Raw genomic sequence first — 5,761 nt, 5'->3', positions numbered from 1 at the left:
AAAAATTTGGTTTTCACGTCATTGTGGGTAACATAAGGCGTGCGGACGTAGCTGATTTATGATCACCTGGCCGTAACTGAATTTCACTGATGCGCGGTCACCAATTGTTTTGCTTTTCTTTTCGTTCAGCTCCAACTGTTCCAACTTTACAATGTGAGTGGAAATACCCATGCTGTCGCGCGCGCAACTTTGACAGAGAGCCAGAAATACCACATATACAAGTGGATCACCTAAGCACGACTGCGAGGGGCGCGCAACGCTGTAATGCAGTCAGACAACGGAGGAAGCTAGCTGTCCTCCTCCTTTCGGCCGAGCACGCCCTTATACGAAATACTGGAGACTGCAAACGACGGGAGTAGGCGGACGCCGTTGTGTCTAGAGAAAGCGGCGCCGCCACGCCTTGGCGTTCGCGGCCTATACCTTGGCCGGCCACTCTGAGCAAAGAGGAACAGAAACGGCGTGAAACACGCAGCAAGTGGTTACCGTGGTGGCCGTTGTAGATGCGACGCAGTGTACTTCACTTGGGATGCACACTGCAGACAGATCGCGCACGCTGAAGCTTGTGAAAGGAATATTACGGTGTTGCAGAAAGCGTCGATGAACATTTACTTTGAAATCAGCCTGTCGTCCCTGTAATTTAATCTTGCAGTCGTTAACGTGCTCGGAAACTGTCGACTTTTCGACCGAACGTTTTAGTTCACGATATATATATATATATATATATATATATATATATATATATATATATATATATATATATATATATATATAAAGTTAACACAATAGTACTTTTGGTAAGACAGTAAGTAGTGGTTCTGCATAGTCGTACATGCTAATAAAGAGTTCTTTTTATTAATGCAGTTATGAAAAAGCTTTACTTTATCGTGAACATATTATTAAGATATTCGTTTCAAACGCAATTCATTTGACAATTACGCATTAGTCACCGTATAGCTCTCAGAACCAATCTGTGTCCAGCAAATTAGAGAAATGAAACAGTCAAATAAAAGAGAAATAAGCAACGTGTCTGAAGTCGCGCGTAAATCGGCGCCGGAAAGTTCGTTTTAAGCAACGGTAACTATTCAGTGTGATTGAAGATCTCTTTTTTATGTACGGCACTACGATGCGGAGCTCTCTCTCAAAAGCTAGAGAAGTAAAAACACAGTTTTAATGCTTGCGACAGCCGCCGGCTACATACTTTTAAGCACACGGAGAGGAGAAATTGGCCCAGACTACTCTTGCTGCCACCTTACGCAAAGTGGCGGCAACTCGAGAGCCATAGCGTATTAAACGGCGCATTGCCGGAGCGATGCCGTTTCGCCACCTCTCCTATATACTCTATACCACCGTCGATGCAGCATCCCCAGTGTCGATGCAATGGGTTACAAGTGATGTCTGGCCAAGATGGAGTGAAGAAAAATCGAGAACATCGCGGTAAGATGCTAACAAGCTGCGAAGGTTTTTGGACTGACAAGGGGACAGGTCAAGGGCAATCATACCGCCAAAGGGGTCGTGAAGCGTAGTACTCGCATCCGGGCGTGCAGGTGACGACTGTGGTGCATCGATAGTGAGGACCAGAGGCTCGCGTGCGTGTAAAGGTGATATCCTGCGCAACGCGATGCCTTCGGGAAGAAATTGTGGGGTAAACACTCTCGGTTCTCCGCAACGTTCACAACAGAGTAAGGGAGTGCAACACACCGCATAAAGAGAGCGTCGAGAGAAGGCGAGATCACATGGGGACCGTGAAAAACAGGCGGCTCTGGGGTCGACGTGACGTAGGTCGCTGTAGCTGGTCGCAGACGAACAAATTCGAAGACACAAGAAACGAAGAAACGCGGTGGCGACAAGGAGTTGAGGTCGGGTACAGAAGGAAGTTGCAACTGTAGAAGGCCAGATGAGGAGTCAACGAAGGCAGAACGGGTGCTCAGGTAGTCAAGGCCGAAAATGATGTCATGGGGACACTGTTGTAGAACGGCGAATAGAACTGAGGTCTGGTGGCCAGCTAAGCTCACAAGCGCAGTGCACATGCCAACGACGGCAGGTGTACCGCCGTCGGCAATGCGAACGACATACAACATGGCGGCTACAAGAACCTTGCGGAGACGACGAGAAAGGCGAGTGCACATGACAGATAGTTGCGCCCCGGTGTGCATGGGCCCCGAAGCACGCACGCCGTCCACTTCTACGTGGATAAGGTTTCGTCGCATAGCCAAGGCCAACAGAGGATTTCCAGGTCGGTTGGCAAATGCAGCATCACCTCGGGGAGCTGCACTGGTCAGTTTTTCGAAGATGGATGATGAGAGAGAGAGAGTAATATAGGAAGGCAGGGATGTTAACCAGTCAATAGTCTGGTTGGCTATCCTACGCTGGGGGAAGGGAGAAGAGGAAGCTAGAGAAAGGAGGGAGAAGGTATAGATACGTGTACGTACAGCACTTGAGTTAAAGCCGCTCGCGCAAACCAGAAGTTCTGAGAAAGCACAAAAGTGCCTTCACTGCCTTCCGAGCCGATGATCGGTAGGGGCGGCGCTCCTGTCTGTTCACTCAGAGGACGATCATCTAATTTCCTCAATGTGATGGACAAAGATTGGCTTTGTGCTTGAAATTGAGACCAATGGCACAATAAGTGGTCAATGTTCTCCTCGCATCCGCAAACATCACATGCAGGACTATCAGCCATTCCAATTAGCGCTGAGTAGACATTCGTGAAGACGACGAGGGTATTGCGACGGTGAGCGACGGGGGAGCTGAATGCGAGAACGCCGGTTCTATGGGGATGGCGAGTGGTCGTGGCGTGGAGTCGGGGCGGGAACATCAGGGTGCGGTGGAATGCGCACGAAATGAAAAGGACCGACTGTCTTCCGGGCGCTAAGTGTACGCGGCGCGAGCTGACGACGCCGGCGGCAGCAGCGAGAGTGACGGGAAATATGGCCTATTTCATTGCAAGTGAAACATATTGGCCGGTCATCACGCGTGCGCCACTGGTTTGGATCGTGGCATGCGGGATAGGTCCGGCATACCTCCTGCTTGGGCCCGATAGAAGGCCCAAGCAGGAGGTGTAAAATACATAAATATATGTCCAAGCAACGCGTACAAATATTAGTGTATATCAGGACGGCATACCTAGCAACAAAAAGTAGTAATAAATGTAAAAGCAGGAAAATGAAAAGGAAGACGGCACTAACCGTACAAATATTAGAAAATAGCAATATCAAGTGCTGGGCAATGAAGCGTACGACTCAACACAACGATACATGGGGTTGTTTACGCACTTGAAACACAACCAAATTGCCAAGAACGTGTCGCACACATCGATACAAGAAAAAAAAAACATTTTATGGAGGGGTTACTGCAGCTGCCGAAACACAGGAATAACGAACATAAGAAACCTAATAAGTGTAGGTATAAATTCGCAGTACATCAATGCCAGTGATGTCAAAGACTGATATGTTCTAAAAAGTCAGCGTTAGATATGTGTGAAAAGGATAGGTTGTTCCAATCCGTTATGGTGATGTACATGAATGCCTGAACGTCGATACTGCCGGGAGGGACTCGTCATAAGAACAGGCCTGGGAAACAGATAAAGACGCGGCTTCAATTTCACGCCGCACAAGACGCTGCGAGCTTTTGGTACTGGCCGGCTGCACGTCCTCACACGTTCAGGTAACGGCGGTGTTAGGTAGCCGCACGAATTGTTGCTTGACATGGAGGGCAAGAAAAAAAGTGGGCAAGCTTCAAAATTCTTGTTTTGGCTGTAGATTTGTGTGCTTTTGAATTACCGTATGATACAAGCTTCATATAGCTTAACTGCATTAGCTAATAGGTATATTTTTAAGCTACACTGAAACGCCAAAAGAAATGCCGATAGGTTTCGACTGTCCTCACAATAGGAAAGGGAGAATGACAAGCCTCTGCAATTACTAAACTCAATGTCGCTCGAGCGGTGCTTTAACATGCCCTACGGCTCTTAGCTATTAACGTTGAAGGTGATCTTGAGATGGAGGGCGAGAAAGTTTCACCATTTAGATGTCGTGAAGAATATGCTGCTGTCTACTTAGTACGAGAAGCAAAACAAGAACAAGGCGAACGCATGAGCTAGCGTTTCGACAAGTGATCTTGCCTTCTTCAAGGCGACATATGCTTTCCTCGCCACAGTATATATATAGGTGGGGTTCTTCGAAAGGGGATAGGGCGTAAGGCTGGAGCGCTCGGCGACGAGCGAAGGACTATTAATCTCTTTAATAGTCATATTACAAGGCTTTAGTAACGATGGAACTGACCTTTTCTATGCCATTCCCGCAGCGCGGCGAATAAGATTTATTATTGATCTAACTCGTTCTTCAAGGGCGTAATTATGAGAAGAGAGTTCTTTATCTAGTGTAACGCCGAGAAATATGAGTGTTTTACTATGTCCAAGCATTGTACCACAAGGAACAGCTGAAAGTCGCTTACATACCGTTTCGTGAAAGTCACTATAGCCGTTTTAGTGAAGGAAATTCGCATTCCTCTTACGTTTGGAATCTATCCACAACGTTGAGGCATTCCTGCAACGTTGCTTGAACAATGCCGATGCATGGACCAGACGTGGAAACACAGGTGTCGTGTACGTATATAGAGTGATGTAGTGCAGGTGTCTTTAGCAGGTACCTATACCAGGTATATTAGAGCATTTCCGCCTCACTCTAAGACTACAAGCTGTTGAGAATGTGACGTGCCATGGTAAGAAGATGGTGACAGGATGACCACAAAGTACGCATTTTTCCTTTTCGTTTTGCGCAGTAGGGAAAAGAAATGTGAAATGCTATGCGGATGTCCGAAAATTTTCATTTAAGAACAAGCATCCTTTTAAGGAAGTAACAAAGGGAGAATAAAAATAATAAAAAGTGAGGATTCGCTGCGCTCAACGTAACTTACCAACGGGCGTTAGGTGATGGGCTAAATAATTCTCCTAATCAAATTGCGGTTTTGGCTCTTAAAACCCCAGAATTAAATTAAATAAATAATTCCGGCTCACGATAATTTTCACATGCGAGATTCTCGGGCTGGACAACAAATTTGTCGCGCTATAGAGTTAACTGCCAGTTCACTTGAATTACGTTGTCAGCTGGACGCCGTCGCTTTTCGAGTGAGATAATTGAAACCATTAGGACATGTGGTATGCTGTTTTGTTGAACTTGATGCTCTGTGAAAGATGAGAGGCTTCTAAAAATTCGAAATGTATACACAATTATGGAGATAACAGACATGATATTAACGTCGTAATTAAAAAGTTCGTAAACAAGATAGAACGTGTGTGTGAGCACGACGCGAACGCATGTGAGCTTAAATGCTACGTCGTATACACTCTTTTAGTTAAGCAGGAAAACTACACGAGCTTTCCCATGTTTAGTTGACGTGTGACCCTCGTTATCTTTTGTTGGTGCGACATACTCATAATTAGCAAAATTGTAAGCTAACAGAAATAACATGCTGGCTTCGAAAATTGTTGCAGCGTAACTAGCATCCAGATTCGTCAACTTGTTCGCAGGCATTCTACACAGCTCAATGTTTCCAAGGTCTCCATGCAATTGCGGCACAGCGCCCAAAGACTTCCAAGAATCAACAACACGTATCGCCATAGGCATGCCAGCGAGTACACATATTCGGTGGTAATAGAAAAAAAAAATCGTGTGCCACCGTTTTGAAACTCAAGCGTTGTTCGTCCTGTGTTCTTTCAAGCGTTTGTACTACGTTGCGCTGTTGCTGTTTTTATTCTAAAGATGAA

Source organism: Dermacentor variabilis, chromosome 3 (assembly GCF_050947875.1).
Source record: "Dermacentor variabilis isolate Ectoservices chromosome 3, ASM5094787v1, whole genome shotgun sequence".
In the NCBI taxonomy this organism is placed as follows: Eukaryota; Metazoa; Arthropoda; class Arachnida; order Ixodida; family Ixodidae; genus Dermacentor; species Dermacentor variabilis.
The sequence above is the reverse complement of the archived record's forward strand: the minus strand, read 5'-3'. Positions refer to the sequence as shown.